Here is a 21095-nt window from a genome sequence, read left to right as displayed (position 1 = left end):
ATCTCTTTGGCAACATATAATTACTTTTTTTTATGGAAAAATAAAAGAATTTCTATAAGAAAATATTAACGTCATATGTATAGGGAATTATGGGAATGAGAAAGGTATTCCCTAGGGTGTTATGCCATTTGTTTTATTTTTAACATGAGGGAACGGGTTCAGTGAGGTTCCCAGTAGCTTGAAAGAAGAAACATCTGCTAAAATGATGAGCAGATTGTTGGCAAAATTTAGCAATGTAAAGTAGTAGTTGAAATGGTCTCATGGGATAGTTAACTGCAGAGCTTTATATGGTAAAAAGGGGAATTTAACAGACTTAAAATAAAATAAATTTTAAAAAAAGACATGTTTAATATAGTATATGTCTATATTTAAACCTGCTTATTTTAAAAATAGCTTTAATTTGCTGTGTTCCCAAAATAGTCTATTTAAATTTTATTAATATATTTACAATATTTCTTGTATATTTATTTTATATACCTATATAACTGAGGTTAAATAAAAATTTCTATGCTGAAAAAGGGGTCATGAGTAGAAAAAGTTTAAGAAGCACAAACCTTTGTTATAGTGAAATAAGTGCTGCCAGCTAATTATAATCCTTTTTTTTTTTTTAAAAAACAAATTATATCACCAGTTTGTGTATGTATCTTTTGTAATAATAATTCTATCCTTCAGTGTTAAAGAGGAGAAGATACCGTAGTTTCTAGCTAGAGGTAAACTAGTAGAACTGAAATCAATTTTTTGGAGAATAGTTTTATTTATAAAGAAGGAGAACCATTTCTAAAAGGAGAAAAACATTCCCTATGTATTACAATGATTTTTGTTTTAAATTCACCAAAGTGGGTTAGTCTCCATGGAATAATACTTTAAAATTTAATTTTAAAAAATTTTACAATTTTGTAAATTAACAAAAAAATTCACTTTTCTTTCCTTAACATCATGAGGATGAAGAAGAGAATACCTGCCAACTCCATTGTATCAAAATAGGCAATACAAATCCTGACTGTGACCAAAATGTGTGCCTAAGTCTATGTCTGTATCTGTGTGTATATATGTGTCGGTATCCATCTCTCTTAGAAGACGAGTAGCATATTTCTTCATGGGTCCTTTGGAATTAGGATTAGTCATTGTGTTGCTAATAGTATTTGATCTTTTCAAGGCCATTGTCTTTACAATGTTGTTATTGGATTTGTTGTTGTCTTGGTTTTGTTCAGCTTGAGTCTATTTATGCAAGTCTTTCTGGGTTTCTCTGAAAAAATGCCCTCATCATTTCTTATAGTTCAATCATATTCCATTGTATATTATATTCATAATTTGTTCAGCCAATCCCTTATTCGGAGACATTCTTTTCAAATTCTCTGCTACCACAGGAAAGAGGATAATATAAATATTTTTGTAGATAAGGGACTTTTTATTTCTTTGTTTGATATCTTTGAGGTATAGACCTAGTAGTGCCTGAAAAATATGCACTTTTTGGTAACTTTTTGGCTGTAGTTCTATTTTGCCTTCCAGAACAGCAGAAATAATTCACAGCTTCACCAACAGAAAAGCTCTTTTCCCACATTTGTAATTTACCTTTTTTGTCAACTTTGCATGACAGTTATGAGGTGCACGCTCAGTGTCATTATTTGATAGCATTATTTTGGGAACAGGTAAAGCTCATGAATTACTTTGCAGTTGGATATAACTTTATAGACTTTCATGAACTATTTCATGCCTTAATCCCTATCATGGTACACAATTCAATATTTAAGCTGAAGGTTACCCATAAATAATTTATTTTAAGATTAAAAAAGAAAAGATTTTTTGAAAACTTGATAAACAGTAACAAGTTAACTTCACTTGACTAAAGTTAGTTGAATAAATGGTGAATTGTATAGTGGTTTGTTGGCATGAATAACATAACTAAACACAAAATGTAGCAAATATCATCTTCTCTTATAGATGAAAAAACAGCAAATAAAGATATCACAGTCAGTTTTTTAGCATTATGATCAAAAGTGTGAAGTATTATTGTGAAAGGGAATAAAAGTTGTTAGAGTTCAGCCCTGCCTTTTGTGTTTGTTAACTTGTATATAATTTATGGGCAAGTCATGTAACTTCTAGGTACTCTCCCCAACTCTAATGCTTAGCTGCAGAAATCTACTGATCTCTTGCTGTATAAAATGTTAGCACACCAGGAGTTAATTCCTCTCCTGCCTATTAGACTATCAATGAAAATAGTGTCTATATATAATTCCTTAAAGTTTGTTATTAGGAATTTAAATGGAAAAATGTTCCAAAACTAAGAGGAAGAAGAGGTAAAGAGAATATCCAGTGACAAGATCTTTTATCCCTTTACTACATTTATAATCAACTGTTAGCTGAGTGGGTTGCCAGAACGGAAGGATTATGAAATAATTATAGGAAGCTGGCAAATTGAATGTTAAGTTTTTTATCTTCACAGCCTTCAGCTTGTTATCACAGGAATATTACAAATAGGCATTAAACCACATGTTATATGTTTTTATTTTTCTTATAAGTTTCCTTTCTGATACTCCTATTCTCCTTATAACACAACAAATTATTTAATAACATGGCTCATTTTTATAAAAATTAAATGGATTGTGAAAAAATTAACTCGCATTCCCCAGCACCCAACAAGTTATTCAGTAGTAATGGAAGTAGTAGGGTAATCCCCACAAGTATCATAAGGTGATTCTTCTTTTCTTTATTTCTATAAAATTTGGGGGAATACAGTTTTTTTATGTTTTACACAATGCTTTGTATATTGGATTACATAAAGATCTTGTTAAAGATGCTAGTTTTGGATTTTAAATAGACTTGCTGCCCCTTTTGAAGGTCCATCATCCAACATACATCATGAAGGAAATCTTCCAACCTCTTATTGTTCATTCATCAATAGAGGCTCAGGAAATAGCAAAATAACTGAACTACTCTTTTCTTTTTTTGATCTGACCTTTCCACTATTTTGAAGCTTATGTGTGTCTCTCCCCCTCCCCCCAGACAATCAGTGATGAGTAGTTGGACTTTCTAGTCTTATTTAAATGTACTACATAAGCCCTCTGTGTTTGTGATTTGTAATCTTTTTATTAAACTTTTTATCCTGGCATTTAGTATCCACTATGCTCTCCAAACTATCCCTCCCTTCCTTCCCTCCCTCCTTCCCTCATTCCTTCCCTCCTTCCCTCCTTCCCTCCCTTCCTTCCCTCCCTTCCTCCCTACCTTCCTCCCTCCCTTCCTTCCTCCCTTCCTTTCTCCCTTCCCTCCTCCCTTCCTTTGTTTCCTCCCTTCCCTTTTTTCTTTTATAGCTTTTTATTGACAAAACATATGCATGGGTATTTTTCACCACTGACCCTTGCAAAAACTTCTGTTCCAACTTTTTACCTCCTTTCCTCCACTCCCTTCCCTAGATGGCAGTTAGTCCCATATATGTTATATATGTTAAAGTATATGTTAAATACAGTATGTGTATCCATATTTATACAGTTGTCTTGCTACACAAGAAAAATTGGAGTTAGAAAGAAAGTAAAAATAACCTAGGAAGAAAAATAAAAATGCAAGCAAACAATAACAGAAAAAGTGTAAATGCTATGTTGTGGTCTATACACATTTCCCAGTGTTTTTTTGCTGGGTGTAGCTGGTTCTGTTCATTACTGATCATTTGGAACTGATTTGGATCCTCTCATTGTTGAGGAGAGCCTCGTCCATCAGAATTGATCGTCTTATTGTATTGTTGTGGAAGTGTTTAATGATCTCCTGATTCTGCTCATTTCACTCAGCATCATTCATGTAAGTCTCTCCAGGCCTTTCTGAAATCATCCTGTTGGTCATTTCTTACAGAACAATAATAGTCCATAACATTCATATACCATGGGCGCATCCATTCAATTTCCAGTTTCTGGCCACTACAAACAGGGCTGCCACAAACATTTTTGCACATATGGGTCCCTTTCTCTTCTTTAATATCTCTTTGGGATATAAGCCCAGTAGTAACACTGCTGGGTCAAAGGATATGCAAAGGATAAAAGGTCTAGTTTGCCTGGGTCAGAAGTTTGACAACTTTTTGAGTATAGTTCCAAATTGCTCCCCAGAATGGTTGTATTCATTCACAGTTCAACCAACAATGCATCAGTGTCCCAGTTTTCCCACATCACTTCCAACATTCATCATTATCTTTTCCTGTCATCTTAGCCAATCTGCGAGGTGTGAAGTGGTATCTCAGAGTTGTCTTTGCATTTCTCTGATTAATAATGATTTGGAGCACCTTTTCATATGGGTAGAAATAGTTTCAATTTCATCATCTCAAAATTGTCTGTTTATATCCTTTGTCAGTCTTTTTTCATAATACTTCTCCAGATATATTACATTGATTCTTGATCATCTACCATTTATATCTTGTCCTGCTTTTTCTATCCCTTTATTCACAAAATATGTCTTCCCTGCTCTACCTCTTCTCACTGTTTCCCTTCATCTTTTTGTTCTCCCCAAAATAAATTCTGTTGCCACTTTCCCCACAATTTTTCTAACTAGAAGTAACCTCTTTATCCTTGAATTTCTCCCTTTGATTTGTTTCTCCCCCTCCCCCATCCATTGATCTGTCTCATTCTCTTTACAAATTATATTGTAAGTTTCATGAGGTGCAGAGTCTGTGTCTTACTTCATCTTTAACTCCCTAATATCTACCATCATGTATATTAAGTGCTTTACAAATGCTAGTTGAATTGAATTTGTTCTGGATGCTTAGAAGTCAAGTTAATCATAAGAGCACCCTTCACCAGTATAGCAAAAGTATCTGTTTTAGTACTTTCAGTAGAAACTCTAAATCTCCATTTCATACTTTTAGGATTTCAACAAAATTATAATTCCTTAGCAGAGAATTGACCACAGGGCTGTTATGAAGTCCTGATACTAATATACTGTTTGCCAGTGATATCACACTGTTTTTGATACTGGTGAGCTTTCTTATCTTATTTCTCTTTCCTTATCCCGTTTTTTAGGGGGGTGGGTAATTGAGGCCTAGGAGTTGGAGGGATCATTCTACTTCAACATATTGGCCAAATAAAGGTTTCTTTCTCATTTATCCAGAGGTATGATGTGTATGTAAATCAGATCAAAAAGGAAAAAAAAAGAGAGAGAAAACAAAATACAAGCAACAGTTTAAAAAAAAAAAAAAAGGTGAAAATACTCAGTCCCCACAGCCCTTTCTCTGAGTGCAGGTGGCTTGTTTCATCAAAAGACCATTGGAACGGTCAGGCTTTTTAAAAAATATTGCCTTTGGTCTGATACTTCATCCTAGATGGAAGAAAACAGTAAAAGTTGTCTTTTTTATTAGGATGAATATGCATTTACTGGGCTTTTTCTGCTTATGAGTCATCTACCCATGAGACCCCTTGGTGATAGTATTTCTGTTGTAAACGAGTGAGAAAAGAGGATGTTTATACAGAAAAAGAATGGTTGCCTATTTTTTCAAATGTTGCATTCTAGTTGCCTGGTAAACTACTGTTGTTATGCATCACCATGTTGATTAAATTAAAAAGCAGGAACTCCAGTTGGCATAAAGCATGCAGTAAGGAATGAAGCCTGGGAAGCTGAAATTGTTTCCAAGGAAGATTGATTTTTAAGACCTGAACCATTTCAGTAAAACTACGCTTTTAATTGTACTTCCTCATCCCTATCCCCATTTTAAGGATAAGAGGAAAGCACTCTTGTTCTGTTTTTTTCTCCTTCTTTCACTGATATTTAAAAGAATAAAATAGTTTACTTCAAAGGAACTACATATGTTTTTGTTCACGAGGAGGGAGAAAGGCAACTGAGCTATGTGAGTTATACTAGCTTTTAGTGCTAATAGTTTAGACCTTACAAGCCATTTAGTCTAATCCTTTAATTTTACAGATTAGGAAATTGAGACCCATCAAAGATAAGTGAATTGCCCAAGATCATACAGCTAGTAAGTGGCAGAATGGGATTCAGATACAGCTATCTTTTCACTGTACTACGTTAATTATCTAATTGATTTATTTTCTGTAGCTTGATCTGTAAAAAGATGGCATTACCAAAACAGAATCCAGTCAGTTTTTATCCTTTTTCTCTCATTATAAACTGACATTGATAAAGATAACTCCATGATGCTGTAGTTAGGTGTCTGGCTTGCCTTTAGAATGATTCTGTGTCAGAACTTTACTTTACTTGATGCTGTAATTGAATTCTGTTATATCTGGATGTGCTAAAAAGCGAGGTATAAGTATATTTTTTTATTTTCTTAATTTTTTTTTTAATTTTGAATTACAAGTTCTCTCTTAATCATTTCTTCTGAGTATATTTTTTAAATTGAAAAATGTCAGGACATGTGATACTGCTTTAGAACATTTAGTGGGATGGGAATATAAGAAAGATGTGATTTAGAAGGATGTTTTAAAGGTTTTCATGGAATCGATGGGGATATTCAAAATTTTGTAGTTAGTGAAAAGAAACTTGCCATTTTTGGACTTGCCATTTTGGAGCTAAGTTTAAATTTCAGTTTTGATATTTACTACCAGTATAACTTTGAGCAATTCATTTTATTTCACTTGAACTTTTCTTATCTCTAAAATGAGCTGATTGGATTAGATCATCCTTTCCAAGAAAATATTCTGTAAGAACTTATTATCTTGTAGAGTATTTACTAAGGACTCTGGATGGAATGCTAGATCAGAAATAATCAGAAGAGAACACTATTTTCTAGGTTGGTATTTATAGTACCTTGCTTTTTAATTTGGGACTAATTATTTTTTCTTTGTGGTGGCTTCTTTTTTCTCCCTTACTCAAACAATGCTTATCTCACAGCTAGGGTAAGTTATTTGGACTTATTTTCTCATTTGTGATATGTGGGTATTAGAAAATTTATATTGAAAATATTGTGATGTGAGGATATTGGAATCAGGAATTCTTAACTCTTTTTTTGGTGTCATGTATCCCTTGAATAGGCTGGTGAAGACTATGAACTTCCTTCTCAGAGTAACATTTTTACATAAAGCATATAGCATTATCCCCCAACCAATCCTTTGTGGAGGTTGGAGGTCCATATGTATTATACATTATACACACACACACACACACGTATATATAAACACATATACATTGAGGACATTTCAGTGAAATAACCACTTGTGGTGATTTTATTTTTCCCCCTCTAAAAACAATATTTGCTATTTGTGATGGTTCTTTGGGAGGGATATTTAGGATAAGTATATCAACAAATATATATTTTTAAAATATGTATAGTATTATAAAGGAAAGAAATTATATTAATATAAAATTTTCAGAATATTTTTAAAAGAAGTATACATATCCCAAGTTAAGAATGCCTGTAATAGAGAATCTGTAAAGCTTTTTTAAGTTCTAGACCAACATGTATTTTATGAGTTGTTTTAGGTATGGAATCTTAGTGTTGGCTTTGTGGGCTTGGTTTTGATGATCTGATTATTAGGAGTCTTTCTTAAGTGTGGGACAGCAGAAGGTATGTGTGTCATGGAGAAACCTATATTGGGTTAATGGGATCTACCTTGTATAAAGAAATTCTTGTGTCCCTCTACCCATATTTTGCAACTTTGCACTGGAAATCTAATAGAAAATGGTGCTTCCTATGGGACAGGGATAATTATAGGAACTGAACTTAACCCTAACCTCTTAGGCTAATTGATTTTAGGATTATAGTTTTAGAGTTAGAAGGAACTTTAAAGATCATTTGGTTTAAAAAATTCCTTCACTTTCCAGATGAAGAAATTGAGGTGTAGGGAATTTGAGTGACTTGCCCATAGTCCTTTTTAAGTGCTTACTGGCCTTTTTCAAGAATGAGAAATATATGGAAATAAAAATACATGCTCTGCTTGGAGCTTTCTAAGTTTACTTATGGTCAAAGACTATTTAGCATTCAAATATGTGAGTGTACATGCATTTTCTCCATGAAGTGGTTTTTTTTTTTTTTTTTTTTTTACACAATTTCAAAAGAATGAAGCTACTAGCTTCAATTTTTCCAGATACATAAATTACATATAACCAGAATCTCTTCGATATTAGTCAATGCCCTCTTGTGGAGTGTTTTTCTTGGGGGATGGAATGGAGGGGAGAAAGTTGAGGCTTTATATCCTCTCCACTCATTATCTAATCCCCCTTTAAACACCCTGGCATGTGTACTCTTGGCTACCTGAGTACTTCTTTACTGTTTATAATGCTACTGTCTTTTTTCTTCTCCCAGCCCTCTCCCCTCCCCATTTCTGGTTAGATTTGTTTACTTTAGGCTTAGCTTATTCACCTTCAAATGATAGAAAACACTGGATACATCTTATTTCTGAACTTGAGGCTCAGCGTCTACCAAATACTGCTTTGACTAACTTCCGGGCCCTCAAGCTTTTACCCTTCCAGTGGGACTTTTAAGACAGGAATAGCTCTATGCCCAATTTCATCAGGAAGTAGTTTCAGAAGATGAGACCCCAGGCCCAATCTTGCCAAAATTTTGGATTCCATTTGTTTGAGGGGGGAAATAATGGGATAAATCTCAGCAAGTGGGTCATGGGGATGGGTATTGACAGGAGTGCTCCTTGTTGAACTTAAGTGGTTGTTAACTGGGCCTTTTTTGTTGAATTCCCTTAAGTTACTCTTGAGGCAAGCAGGAAGCAGCATTGGGGGGGGGGGGGGGGTTAGGAAGGAGAAGGTTGAGACTCCATATTTAGGGGAAATGACTTCCTCCAGGTTATACAATTAGTTAATATATGTAATAGGACTAGAAACTAGAACTCTTGACTACTAGTTTTTTTTTTCCACTGTGGCATTACTTTCCTCTAGCTGCTACCTATTGCTTGCATATAATAATGGGGAAGTATTTTTTTTCTTCATGCATAGTCTCTTGTTTTATTAATATACTTACATACTTTAAATTTTAAGTTTCTCTAATGCAGAAATGTTCATTTCATTAACATTTTCATTTAACTTACTTTCAACCTAGCAAGGTTGACCCTTGATGGGGTCAAATGTGGAAAAAATAATAAATGTTTCTAAGAGGCACCTAGATGTCACAGTAGATATGAAGTCAGGAAGAACTTAAAACTCTGTCTCAGCAACATAACTAGCTAAACAGCTCTAGGTAAAGTCACTTAATTTATGCTTCAGTTTTCTCAACTGTCAAATGTCAAATAATAAGCTTTTACTAAATGCTTCTTTTCTTCCTCCTTTAATATTAGTGTTTTTATGTAAAATCTCCCACATTAGATTGTAATAATCTGCAGTAACCTCCTTGGCAGGTACTCAAGTGATGTTGATTGTTGAAATATTAATACAAGGTGTCTTTCATTTTTATTATTTTTGTTACACATTATATGAATACCTGAAAAACGTTGTTTGGAAAAGAAAGAAAGTAGATATTCATTGTGAAGTTTATTATTTTAATAATTTGTGCTATATGAAGCTGTGACTTGACCTTTATGTTATGCTGCTTCTATTCATTCAGATCCCAAAAACTGTATCTTTGTCATTTGGTGCCAGGAGAAAAAATAATATCTTTGGTAATGTGCTTTTTAGAACTTAGTGAGTTTGCTTGGCATGGGGGGCAGACATAGGTGTCTGGTGATGTCATATTTTGAAGTCCTTCTAGATTTGTTGGCCTTGCTGGACAGAACTTTTAGTCCTTTGAGAATCTCATTGTCATTGCAGGCTTTAAAACCGAACCCTTTCTTGGCTTTCCAATTTTCTTACACTATTTTAACACTGTCTCCTTGTTTCTCCTCCCACAAGATTCATCTCTTGACTCTGGGTATTTTTACTAACTATTCTCCATTCCTGGAATTCCCTCCTTCTTTGTTTCTTCAAATTACAGCTCAAATCCCATCCTCTACTAGAAGTCTTTCCCAGTCCTCTTTAAATGCTAATGCTTTCTCTTCTTTGATTCTCTATAGATTTTATAGTCTACATTTTATTTGCACGCTTTTCCTCCCTTCCTTCCAGTCCTCCTGCTCTCCCTCCCTTCCTCCTTCCCTCCTACCTTCCTTTCTTCCTTCTTTTCCTTCCCTTTTTTCCTTCTCTGCCTCCCTCCGTCCCTCCCTTCTCCTTCCTCCCATCTTTCTCCTTTCCCTTTAACATCTAGTATAGTTATAATATTTTTGTATTTCTTGCTGCTTGACATAAATTTTGTTTGTTACTTAATTGAAAAAGCTGAGGTGTGGGTTATCTTGAAGTTGCAAATGTTTAGCATCTATCTGTAACTTGACTTTTTGGTAGTGAAGGACTATTGTTATTTGGCAGGTAATTACCAATAGCAGCTCCCCTGCCTTTTAGTGGAACTGTGACATCATGTCTGTAACACAGGGACACTAGCATCTTGTGATTGTTCTCCTTGTTAATTAACTCTTATCAGTGAGGTTTCCATGCATGCTTGGCAACACTAGCACCAAAAACGTCTGATCTAAGAATAGAGTTCTCTTCTACTGACAGTTGTATGAAAATTATTTTTTGCTCAGTGGAGTTTTTCCAAGTGTACTTTTTTGGAAAAGAGCATATGAAAACTATAGAGATTCAAAAATCCTAAGGTATTTTATTTTCCACAGACCTAAAAATCTCCTTCAGTGAACTAAAGGAAAGGATAACAGCCTTGCCCATTGACTGTTCCATCAGGTGTTCCGTGTGTGTGTGTGTGTGTGTGTGTGTTATAAAAACTTATCAATTAGGATGAGAGCTATGATGATAGAGTGAAATGAATATTTTTGCTGAGCTTACTCAATGAAGCCTTTTAAAGTTGATGAAAATAAATTCCAAAAGAAATTTGAAAAGACAATCATGGTGTTTAGAATTGAATGACCCTTTTTTATTCAAGTCTGAGATTGTATCTATGGATTTTTCTCATTATTAGGACTTTATGGGCCAATATGAAGGGAATAGAAGTCTTATTCTAACATGATTGTCCCTAACCGAGCCTTTGCATGCACTGTCTTCTTCAGAATCCAGCTCTCCTTTTCTTCCCTTTCTTTGTCTTTTTTTTTTTTTAGGTAAGGGCAAATAAAGAAGATAGTGATTGCTTATAATATTGGAAGGATGAGGTAATGCATCTTAGCATAGTGGTGCCATAATAGACATACTCTTGTTTGATTGGCTGACAGACCTGGTGGGCTTGGGGAGGAGAGGGGTATAGCTTTTCATTTTGTTTGTGAAAAGATGATGAGGTGTGAATAGGAAAACTGCCATCACCATATCATCATCATCTTCCATTTTGCTTATGTTTCTTTTAAACTGTCATGGAACATCTCTCTGCATGTCCAGCAGGACCTATTCATTTGAGTAAGGAATTATTGACTTGAATCTGGTTTTGTTTGTTTCTTACTTGTAGGCCTCTTGAGGGCAGAAGTAACTTCAGATACAATCTGATTTCCCCCTTTCCTCCCAAAATTCATTTTGAGGGGCTTGAGCCAAAGACTAACCCTCCTATTGTGTTGTAAGATAAGCAAGTGTTCCTTTTTCTTTTTTTTGGGGGGGGGTGCGCACAACTTCTCCCTTTCTCTTATTCCCTTTGAGATCCGAGTTTTCTACACTGCAGTTTCCTAATAGCCAAAATTAAGCAGCGAATGCCAAACATTTACTGTTTCTTCCTTTTTTAATTTTCTTTTGATTATTATTCAGAATACATTTTAGGATAAATAGTAAGAGAGGGATTGTGGGATCTCTGTCATCTGTGATGTTTGAAAATAGGCAAATAGATTGGCTGGTATTATTGCCTCTTTGAAATAAATACCCTGCAGAATCTATCCACCACTCCAGTTGTTTCCTGAATCCTTACCTTTCCCCTAAACTTAGATGCTGAGATCAGCCAAGTGTTATCTGTTTTCTTGATCTGGAAACCAAAAGCCATCTCAAGACAATACAGTGTATTGAAAAAATGCATTGAATTTGGGAGGCTGGAGACCTGGCTTTCCTTTTGAATTGCTGAGTTTGAATTGCCAGGGAAATAGTCTTTTATCTGTAAAAGTCAAGGATTTTTCTAGATGATTTCTAAGATGGCTTCACATTCTTAAATCCTACATCTTATCACCAATAAGTGAACTTACTGACCCAGGCCCACTCTGCTAGTTAATGGAAGAAAGAAATAACTCAAGACTTGTAACTTCATTCTGGTGCTTTTCTATACATCCAAATGAGAACCACATGAAAAAGTTTTTGTATTTTGATAGAAGTTCAATTTTTGTTGTTATTATTTAATTGTTTTGGTTGTGCCCTACTATTTGTGACTTCTTTTGGGATTTTCTTGATAGAGAAACTAGAGTAATTTGCTGTTTTCTTCTCCAGCTCATTTGACACATGAAGAAACTGAGGTAAAGAGGGTCTAGTGACTTGCTCAGGTTCACAAATAAGATCACATTTGAACTTGAATCTTCCTGACTTCAGGTTCAGCATTCTATCCACCTAGCTGCCCAAGAAGCTTGTTTTTTAAATTTGGAATACTGGGCCTAGAAATAAGAACAAATTGTTAAGATGATTTTATAAAACCAGAGTAATTACAGCTTAGAATTGCAGTAAGTCTTTGGGTGACGCTTTGAATATGTGTGATCTGCTTAAAGAATTCCATATGATATTATGGTAATTAGTCTTAAAATGCTAGCACAGCAAAAACCAATTTCTAAAATACATGTTCCCCTGGGGATGAGATGTATACGACACATGAAGATCTTTACAATATCAGAGTAGTTACACAAAATTTGTGGTTTTGTTTGCCACTTCATAGATAATGTACTATTAGTTTCTGTGTAAAGATTATTATTCAGTCCTTTAAAACTCTATCAAAGTAAATTGTGGTGAATTTTAAAGACCCATTAGATTGGTAAGTGGAAAGACTAAGGTTCTAGATGTTCTGCCTCTGTTTCCTCAATAAAAGAATGCTGGGGAGAACACATTAACGTTTCCATGGATCTTAAACTTCTTAAATTCTGCGGTTCTTAGACTTATCAGATATATATGAATTACACTGGGGGAAGATGTCATCTCTCTCTCTCTCTCTCTCTCTCTCTCTCTCTCTCTCTCTCTCTCTCTCCATACATACATACATACATACATACATACATATGTGTGTGTGTGTTGTAAAACTTTAAGCTCAGCATAAAAAGGGAAAATCCCACTTGAAATTTATAGAAAGCTTTTTGGAATGGAGAAGAAAAATCATTTGTAGTGATTATACTACTTGCATGTTTAAAACTAAGTTTTAAACAACAATGAAATTTAACTAAATATCTGTTTTATCTGGCATATATAGCAGCCATAAATCCAGCGTCTATAGTGGTAGAATCATATATTTACTTAATCAAGGGGTTATTACAAGGTGATTACAAAATTGAGTTAATTATTACTCCTCTCTAAGTTGTCATTAAATTTTTGTTGTTGTTTTATCTCTTTCTTCTCATCCACTATAATATAATAGAAAGTTGGAGGGTGGAGGCAGGAGAATACAAAGTGAGAAAGAAAATGAAAGGGAAATAGTAAGGAACATCAGAAATCTTCTAAGGTCACTATTGACAGCTTTCTTAACAGCTGAGAACTGGAGAATCCAAGGACATAAGCCTTGACACTCATCTCAGAGAAGTCAGAGAATGTCCACAATCTGGTCTTCTGTTTTAATTTGACAGTGTCTATCATTTTGTTTCTGTTACTAACTAGTAATTTTCTTACAACATTTAATAAAAATCATACATTACCACACTGCTTCTATTATAATCTTGTGGAAGCCTCTGCTTTCTTTTTATAGGAAGTGGGAAGTAGGTGGTCTGTGATATATTGAATGAGTAAATTAGCCTGTGAACCAAGAACATTTATAACTGAAATTCAAAATCCAAGTTGTTGGAATCTCGAAAAACACCACCATCTCTATTTATACCATTCAAGGGCTGACATAAAGAGAAAATGTACTTGTGAAGCTTAAAAAAAGAACAACAATGAAAAGCTTTGGTTAATTTCTGTTTAGCAGGAATACTAAGTGTCCTGCTGTTTTCAGTAGAGACACAGAGGACACCTATTTATGATTGTGTCTAGGGAATAGATGTGTGATTTCATTGATATAGAAAACTTTCAATATGGAAACTTCCTCTACCATGTAGATAATTACTTTATCTGTAATTCATAATCTTAGCAAGTTACCTGGGATATTGAGAGATTGTGACTTGCTCAGTCACATAGCTAACTAGTATCAGAGGTAGGATTTGAACCTATGCCTTTGTGGTTCTAAGCCTAGCACTCTTACCCACAATGTAATGGTGTAATAATACTTCCTCTTCTAGACAGCCATGAGATCTAGAAATGTAGGATACAAAACATTTTTTAAGAAAGGAAAAAAATAATTAAGCCACTATAAAGCAGGGCGTGTATGTGTGTGTGTGTGTGTGTGTGTGTGTGTGTACACAACAAAAATATTCAAATCTTTAAATAGGTGATCCACATGATATTTGACACACACAGTGTAAGATAAACCGGAGCAGGAGAGGAGCAGGAGCCATTGAAGGAACTTGCAAGATTTAGGGTTGTCTGCCTCCAGAGTATTAGAACATAGTTTATGGGCAGATCTGCCTAACTAAGTACAATAGCTCTAGCCTCTTCATTTAAACAATTGTTTGCCAGGAGCATGAACATAAATGTAAATCCAAAGGTTAATTGTGTGATTACACCCTGGATGTATGTTGGGGGTAGCTTATGGAAACACTTTTTTTAAAAGGAGAAAAGAGGAACATTTGACCTTTGTAATACTTCCAATAAATCTCTGCCTTGCTGCCCTCTTCTGTTTGGAATGATGCAGACAGCCAGCAAAATCTGCTTTCTAAGCTCTGCTGATAGAGAAGAGGAATCCTCTCTCACTTTAATAGCTCATACTAGGACTTTGCTTTTAATTTCATAATTTTGCAGATGTGTAGTTATCCTGGAAATGTTATGTCTGTTGCGATAAAGTATCCAGATGAGCACATTTATAGTCAGTTAACAGCTCTTTATTTGACATAGGGAAATTTAAATAGGTTCATCGATTATTAAATCAGGCATTTGTGTTCCAGAATTTCTATTGATATAAACAGTGATGTGGATGGTATAAATGGGAAAGAGGTAGATGGGAAAATTGAACTAGATGGTGACATTGGTCTCTTAATATAGCATCTGAGTACAAATAATTTTAATTGCTTATATTTCCATAGTGTATTTTGTTTCATTTATTTCAGTTCCCCTTTCCATTTCATTTGTTCCCAGAACAACTTTTTGTCAGGTAGGTAGGGAAAAATATCCTATCTCCCCATGTTGTAAATGTGGAACCCAGGGATTCAGGGTTATAATTTGCTTGCAATAATTGCACCGGGAGAAAATCCAGGTCTCCTTGCTCCAAATTTGATGTTCTTTCTCTTCTGTCACATTACTTTTTGTTGCAATCACTTCTCTTTTATGACCCTAAACAAGTTATTTAGTTTTTTTTAACTTTTTCTTGTTTGTTAAACGAAAATAATAATAATTCCTGATGTAGCGTATACATTTACTGAGAAAATTTATCAATTTCAGCCAAGATATGAATTTTTTGATATTTATTATTATTAAATTTTAAGTAAATATATTTAAGCATTTGATATTATTATCGATAAATAGGTATTTATTGATAGTTATATTATATGTATTAAGTATACCTTATGTAAATTCCATATTAGAAAAATTCAGCTGAGCAAGAAATATTGATAATATTAGATGCTGAAAGGGAAAAGTATAATAAGGTCCATAAGTTGTGAGAAGTATTAATTATCTTTAAGGAAGATGAAGGGGGAAACAACTTTCTTACTTTCCAAAAAGTCCTCATGGTTTAGCCATTCTTTTTTGCAAGATTAACTATACACATCCTGTACTCATTATGTTGTCAGCACCTGGCAGAAAACATACTTTTCACAATCAAAGGAATGTTATCGTCAATGCTTAAATTTTTACTATATAACTGCTGCAGTGATTTGGGGAAAAGAGAGGACAAAAAGGAGGAAACAGAAATTAAGCATTATGCCTTGCAAACAAATTATTCCAGTGTGTTCATTCAGCACTGCTGGATTTGCTGACATTCTTTAGAAACCAAATTCTTCCTGTTTTTTTCTCTTGGCTTTATTTTTATTTCCTTACTGTTTGTAACATTACAGTTCTTCCATACTTATTTGGAAGTTAAAAAAAAATTATAAAAAGTGCACTAAATAGGCTATCTTGTTAGAGCACAGTGTCATATCCTTTTGTTTGTTTCTTCACTTGAGTCTAGAAATACAATAGGAGGTTTTATATATTTTCTTTGGGTCAGCATACTTGAAAAGAAAGGCTTTAAGTTTTAGGCTTATTGGACACTTAAATCCTGATTATTCAACATCTCTCTAGGTGAAGAACATACTCCAATTGGACGCAACTGATAATAGCTATCACTGTCATCTTAGGCATTTTCTTTGGGTATTGAACCTATTTTTAAGGCAGAGAATATGATCCATTTGACTAATTCCTGGAACAGCTTCCCTAGGATATTTTATACATTTCACTTGATAATCTTTCCCCCAATTGTTTTTATTGCTTTATTTAACCCTCTTTTTTTTCTTTCCCTTTTTTGCCTTAAATTGTATTAGACGAAACTTCTTTCGCTTTATCCCTAAAGCTTCTGCATGTAGTTTCCTATATAACTGTTATTTCTCTTCTGAAGTATTAAGACCTTTTCCCACCTAGCAGCAGTTGCTCTTTGGGGCATGATTACATAAATTATTTGCATGTGATCAATGATTATATGTGTGACAGGATCAGCTGGCAGAACCAGTTGTTAGTAATTGGCAAAAATTCACATTTGTGAATGAAGGGAAATTTATACTGTACCTTTTAAGCAGCTCAAAGTTTTCAAATATTCTTGGGTTTCTTTAAGAAATTCTTAAAACCTATTTCACTGGTGTGAGTATTTCCTCTTTTCCCATCTCTCACTTTCCCTAACATCCTTCTTCCTTTTAAGATCACAACCCTTCTATGACTTAGTAGATTCTTTGAGAATTCCTGGGGATGAAATATTCATTAACTTGCAACTTGCTTCTGTGATGAACCATTCCAAATTTAGGCAAATCCTTGGACTACAGGTGTACAGTGCAATGTCAGGCCTATATTTGAATCTTTTGGGGCTTCATAAGATTTTCTAGAACTTGAGTTCTGTTGGCATCATTTTCAAAAACAAAGGATCACCACTACCGAGATACTTAGAAATAATAAATAAATGTCTCCTCTTTGGAAGTAAAGGGTGAGGAAGGTATTTAAAACAAAGATCCTAATGTATTCAGGAGTCAAGGTTTATAAGGTTATTTCTTTTGTAGCTCATCATCATTTTGCCTATGCTTATTTCCTGTCAAGTACAGAAAGTAAGCCAGCATTGAGCTTGATTATTCTCTTTTGAGCTTCCAAGATTAAAATTAGCTCTAGCTCTTGAGAGTCACAGCTGAATTATTTTCATTGTCTAGATAGAAGTTTAAGGAGTTGAGTGACTTGGGGAATTTGGTCTGTTAATTGGATGAATGCTATCAATTTTGAGAGCATTTCTCTAAAATCTTAATATTCCTCAACTTCACACCTGAGTATGGAGAATCGGATTACTACAGGGAGGAGAGAAAGAAGAGGAGTATGGTGGAGGATCAGTTTTATAATAAAGTGGGAGTGGATGCTGGGGGGGGGGGGTGAAATGAAATGATGTAATTGAGTTAGAGGTCATAGAAAATGGGAGACTATTGTTAAATTATGAGGACAGCTGGTAGCACAGTGGATAGAATACCATAACTGTAATCAGGAAGACTCTTCTTTACATCAAATCTTAGTAGCTGTGGGACTCTGGACAAATCATTTGACTCTGTTTGCCTCAGTTTCCTCATCTGTAAAATGAACTGGAGAAGAAAAAGGCAAATTACTCCTGTTTCTGCCAAGAAAACCTCAAATGGGATCATGCAGAATCGAGTAGAATTGAAAAATGATTGAAAATAATCAAGTCATGGCATGAGGCTTTTTAGCATGTTATTTTCTTTTGATGATGCAGCAATTTAAGTTTACAAATATATATTAAACAAGAGGCCATTGTAAAGAATTTGTTGTAATTGTAGGAATGTGTTTGGAGACTAATCTGTGACAAGATCCAACATGGCATGAATTTGGCATGAAACTAGGCTTGTCTTTGTATTCTGTTTGTAAGGGTTACTTTTGGTTCTGTGATGGGGATCCTTGAGATAACAGCATTATCAAGAGTTCAGGGGAATATGATATATATTGTCCATCATTTTTCAAAACATTACTTTTAATTTTGAATGACCATGCATAGTCATCCTTCTTGTCAAATGCTCTTTTATTTTCTAGCCACTGGGAATCATGTTTTTTGCTTATGAATTAGTTTGAATCCATTCTCTTATGATCTGATTTTCCTTTCTTTGATCTCTTGACTGCCACTTTTTTTTCTGGAAGTAGACTTTCTCTGGATTACTGACTCCACTCCTCCTTTTTTATATATGCAACACTATCATCCTTTGTAATGTGTTCTATAGGTCTTATTAGAGGTCAAATTTTTTTCCTGCTGTTATACAAATGTGTTAGAATTCTTAAAAGGTGCTAAGTCAATGGAATTGAGAGAGACAGTAATTATCTAATTTAGCATGGTACTTTTAACAGTTCTCTAGTCCACTAATGAACTTAGTACTTATTAGAGTTCACACCTTTCACACCTTTAAGATTCACACCTTTAAGAGAGCATATATAAGCTAGGAGCCTCAACCAGGATTGAGTCCAGGAGATTCACAAGTCTAAGAACAGAAGTTCACTCTCAGAGGCAGAGTCAGATTCATTCCAACTTTGTGGTGGCTGGAGGCTTTGGGAGGATGAAGCAAACAGAGACAAAGGACTAGTGGCAAGAGCTCTCAGAACCAAAGAGAGAGATAGGCCTCTAAGAAAGCTAACTGGGCCCAAGGAAGGAGATAATACTTGGAAAGAGAAAATAAAGGATCTGGACTTTAACTCCTGACTGAATTTGAGGTAATTATTACTCTGGACTGAAAGGAAGGCTGCCTCCAGAAGCCCCTCAAGAAACCCTCTCTCCAGAAGCCCTCTCTCGAGGCAAGACAGGTCCATTCCATCTTCCACCTTTGTGCTGGCTGGAGCAGAAGAAAGCAGAGGCAAAAGACAAGCTGCAAAAGCTCTCGGAACCAAGGAAAGCTGAGGCCTCTATTAAAGCTACCCAGGCCCAAGGAAGGAGAAAATAAACATTTGCATTTTATCAGCTGGCTGCATTTGGGATGATTATTGATCTAAACTGATACTAGGGCTACCTCCCCAGGAAACTTGCTCCCAGAGAGAACCATTATATTTTAAAGAAGAAAAACAAAAACAACCTTGTGTATGGGTGTTTTTTTTTTTTTTTTTTTTTAATGTAGTGAATAGAAAACAGGTTAGGGAAAATCTATAATAATGATGAGATACAGCTCTGTTGACTGAATTTTCCAGTAATCCATTTCCTATTAAAGATTGTGGCTTTTCTCCACCATTGGTAAGAATGACAGAAACAATTTATTGGAAACAGGAAATTGTTTTGCTGTCTGTTTCCTTGACATTTGAATTGCAGAGCAGCATATAAATTATATGGCATGGCACATAACTTTTGGGGATTTTGGTGTTGCCACAGAAATGTTTTTGGTTTTCCTCTGATTATCAAGATTACCTGAGCTGTGTTTCATTAATCATGGTAGTGCGACTTTTTAAGTGAAATGACAACAAAAGGAAGGGGAAGGGAATGATTTTGTAGACTTTTCTTAACCTTCAGTTCTCTCCCCTTTCACAATTAAAATTTGAATCCATCAAAAAAAAAGATCTGAAAGTGTCCTCTCCCCTCCCATCACTACTTACCCAATTTCTGGACTGCCCTTGTGAAATAACTCTTCCTTATCAGATTTCAGATACTGATTGAGTGACTGACTTAGGCAATAGAAAATATTCACAAGTCATGTGGCCTATTATGTTTTCTAGAAGATTGTGGGTGGGGGAATTAGAGGGTAGATACATATATTAGGTATTTATTGCATTTGGTAAATAGGATGCTGAAAGGCCAGAAAATAAAAGATTTTGGATATAGTTTTGGTTTGTGAAGTTACACAAGTAGTAGTGATTTAGAAAAAGAGAAATATTAAAAAAAAAAAAAACTTAAAAAATTACAGGTGGAAAGAGCATAGGTTCTATAATCAGAAGATGGCTTCAAATCTCATTTTTGACTTATTTTTGGTCAAATCTTTCTGGGCTTTAGTTTTCTCATCATGAAATGAAAGACTTGGTCTAGTTTAATTGTCTTTGGCTCTAAGTCTATGATAATGGAGTGGTTTTTTTCTCCTCTTCCTTGAAGAAGATGATGAGCGATGAATGGGAAAAATTTATACCCTCCACATATGTCTTGTAATTTTTGAACCATTTTCTGTGAGGTTTTCACTCTGAGAAAATTGATGCCAGGACTTAGCCAGACAGAAAGAGACCCTTGAGTAAAATAAACATATTTCCAGGTACTCAAATATTTATTAAGTGTGCTGCCTGTGGTAGATGGTGGGTGGTTGCATACAAAATAGAGAAGGTAGAGTCTTTCTGTACTCATGGAACTTGTGTAACATCTATACAAATACAGCCATACTAATAGCTAGCATTTACATAGCTTTAAGATTATCAAAGGGCATGGTAGGTATTTTGTCATTTTACCTTTGGGAGGTAAGTGCTATTACATTCTCCATTTTACTGATGAGGAAATTGAGGCAGGCAGACAGATGCATCACGTGAATTGGCCTAGGGTCACACAGATACTCAGTGTCTAAACCAATGAACACAAGTTTTCCTGATTCCAGATCTGCCATTTTATACATTGTCACTTAGCTGCTTATGACAAAAATAAATTATGATAAACTCTAGAGGAGTACAAAATGTTATATGAAGTCTGATAAGGGGGAGGGCATTTATTACAGATAAGGTCAGGAAAGATTTCCTGGAAGACATGACATTTGAGTTTAATTTTCAGTGGTAAATAGGATTTTAGTAACAGAGGATTTGTTGTTGGGTATAATGTG

General features: G+C 34.7%; 1 protein-coding gene across 10 annotated transcripts in view; it reads left to right on the top strand.

Moving 5' to 3' along the window:
• MAP4K4 (mitogen-activated protein kinase kinase kinase kinase 4) overlaps positions 1 to 21095 on the top strand; it is a 218117-nt gene that overhangs the window by 103512 nt on the left and 93510 nt on the right. The window lies entirely within an intron of this gene.

Source organism: Sarcophilus harrisii, chromosome 3 (assembly GCF_902635505.1).
Source record: "Sarcophilus harrisii chromosome 3, mSarHar1.11, whole genome shotgun sequence".
Taxonomy (NCBI): Eukaryota; Metazoa; Chordata; class Mammalia; order Dasyuromorphia; family Dasyuridae; genus Sarcophilus; species Sarcophilus harrisii.
This window is presented reverse-complemented; position numbering and strand designations above follow the sequence as displayed.